Source organism: Zingiber officinale, chromosome 1B (assembly GCF_018446385.1).
Source record: "Zingiber officinale cultivar Zhangliang chromosome 1B, Zo_v1.1, whole genome shotgun sequence".
Taxonomy (NCBI): domain Eukaryota; kingdom Viridiplantae; phylum Streptophyta; class Magnoliopsida; order Zingiberales; family Zingiberaceae; genus Zingiber; species Zingiber officinale.
The window spans coordinates 21,976,539-21,979,765 of record NC_055986.1 but is presented as its reverse complement, the minus strand read 5'-3'; positions in this window follow the sequence as shown (position 1 = coordinate 21,979,765).

Genomic DNA, 3,227 nt, shown 5'->3' with positions numbered 1-3,227 from the left:
TCCAAATAATGCATATTTGTTGAGCCCAAAGCTAAACTAGAATCTAACACAAATTTAAATCAAATCCTAAAAATTGAATTTAATTCATCTCACAAAATTATAGGTTTCCATGTTTGAAAATTTAGATCGGGTGAGATGACTAAGGAAATTAAATTCAAATTATATTAAATTAAATTCAAATTAAATTAAATTAAATTCAAATTAAATTAAATTAAATTCAAATTAAATTAAATTAAATTAAATTAATTTTAAATTAAATTAAATTCAAATTAAATTAAATTCAAATTAAGTTAAATTAAATTAAAAGTATTTTAACTTTAAATTACTTTAAAATAAAAAACTAAAAATCGTTTTTAAATTAAGTTTTTTTTTTAAAAAATATTAAGTTAAAATTTTAGAATCCGTTTAACATAAAAATTTATTTTAAAAATTCATTAAAAATTCATTTAAAAAAAATTCTTTAAAAATTTATTTTAAAAATTCTTTAAAAAATTCTTTTAAAAAATTCTCTAAAAATTTATTTTAAAAATTATTTAAAATTTTATTTTAAAATTTTATTTTCAAAATTCTTTAAAATTTATTTTTTAAAAAAAATTCTTTAAAAAATTCTTTTAAAAATTCATTAAAAAATTATTTTAAATATTCTTTAAAAATTTATTTTTAAATTTTTTTAAAAATTTATTTGAAAAAATTCTTTAAAACTTTATTTCAAAATTTCTTTAAAAATTTATTTTAAAAATTCTTTAAAAATTTATTTTAAAAAATTCTTTAAAAATTTATTTAAAAAATTCTTTTAAAAATACTTTAAAAATTTATTCTTTAAAAAATCATTTTAAAATTATTTTAAAATTCGTTAAAAAACTATTTTAATAATTCGTTAAAAATCTTTTAAAAATTTATTTTAAAAATTCTTTAAAAATTTATATTAAAAATTCATTAAAAATTTATTCTTTAAAAATTCGTTTTAAAAATTCTTTAAAAATACATTTTAAAAATCTTATAAAATTTTATTTTAAAAATTCTTTAAAAAATTCATTTTAAAAATTCATTAAAAATTCATTTTTAAATTCTTTTGAAAATTTATTTTAAAAATTCTTTAAAAAATTCATTTACAAAATTCTTTAAAAATTTATTCTTTAAAAACTAATTTTAAAAATCTTTTAAAAATTAGTTTTATAATTTTTTTAAAAAATTTATTTTAAAAATTCTTTAAAAATTTATTTGAAAAATTCATTTTAAAAATCTTTTAAAAATTTATTTGAAAAATTCTTTAAAAATTTATTTGAAAAATTCTTTAAAAATTTATTTTAAAAATTCATTAAAAATTTATTTTAAAAATTCATTTTAAAAATATTTTAAAAATTTATTTTAAAAATTCTTTAAAAATTCATTTTAAAAATCTTTTAAAAATTTATTTTAAAAATCTTTTAAAAATTTATTTTAAAAATCATTTAAAAAGTTATTCTTTAAAAATTCATTTTAAATATTCGTTAAAAATTCATTTTAAAAATTCTTTAAAATTTTATTTTAAAAATCTTTTGAAAATTTATTTTAAAAATCTTTTAAAAATTTATTTTAAAATTTTTTAAAAATTTATTATTTAGAAATTCATTTTAGAAATCTTTTAAAAATTTATTTTAAATTTTTTAAAAAAAATTCATTTTAAAAATCTCTTAAAAATTTATTTTAAAAATTCATAAAAAATTTATTTTAAAAAATTCTTTAACATTTATTTAAAAAATTCGTTAAAAATTCATTTTAAAAATATTTAAAAATTTATTTAAAAATCATTTTATAAATCTTTTAAACTTCTTTTAAAAAAAATTTTAAAATTATTAAAAGATTTTTATTTAAAAAAACTATTCTTAAAATTATGTTAAACTAAAACTAAAATAAAAATCAAGTAAAATTAAATTCAAACTTAAATTTAAAAGATAATTTTAAATTAAGTTAAACCTATACTAAACTTAAAGTTAAAGTAAAATTAAAATTAATTCTAAATCTATGTTACTTAAATTTCAATGTAATTTAACATAATTAAAAATTGATTTAAATTGAATCTTACTTAACTTATTTTAATAACTTTAATAAATTCAACTTCAAAGTACTACTAACTTTAAACTAAGTTAATCTTACTTAAAAGAAAGTAAATTAAAAATTATAACGAACACTTTAATTAATCAATTAATACAAAATTTAAATTATTTTATTAAATCAAGTAAAAGTTAACCAATTATCGATAATGATTAACTGTTATTGAATTAATAATAACTTATCCTATTTTACCTTAAAACTAAAAGTTTAACTTAGTACTACTAACTTTAAACTAAGTTAATCTTACTTAAAAGAAAGTAAATGAAAAATTATAACGAACACTTTAATTAATCAATTAATACAAAATTTAAATTATTTTATTAAATCAAGTAAAAGTTAACCAATTATCGATAATGATTGACTGTTATTGAATTAATAATAACTTATCCTATTTTACCTTAAAACTAAAAGTTTAACTTATTACACCTGAATCTAAAATTAATTGTTTTTGGAATAATTAATTAATAAAATTAAACAAGGATATCAACGATATAGAGATAATAATATAAGTGTTGCTAAATCATCCCCTATAACACTTAGGTAGAAAAATATGTTAGGGCTTTGAAATTTAACACACTCAAATCTTAGCATTATATTAAAGGGGAGTAATAAAATAAGGAGTATTAATAAATTAAGGGAGAGTAATAAATTAAAGGAGTATCAAATTCAGGGGCAGGTTTATTTTTTTTAATTATCTCCTTAAGTGTTATTTTTTTAATTTTCTCTTTAAAATCTCTTTAGAAAATCCTACCTCAATTTATTTTAAAAAAATTAATTTGAAAATCTTATATTAAATATTCTTAGCAAATATTTTCAAAAGCTTTATTTTAATAATGTCAAGTTCAGGGGAGCAATAATTATTTTCACATTTTTTATTAAATTTTTTTTTTTAAAACTTGATTTTGAAAATTGTATGTTATAAACTTAGTTTGAAAACTAACTTTGAAAATCGAATGTTACAAACTTAGTTTTGAAATTATGATTTTTCAAACTTAATGTTGAAAATTAATTTAAGAAAATAGAAACTTAGTTTGGCAAATTAGATTTCAAAAACTTAACTTTGAAAAATTAGATTTTGAACATTGAATTTTACCTGGTTTTTGAAAATTTTACTTTTGTAAAATTTTTCTTTA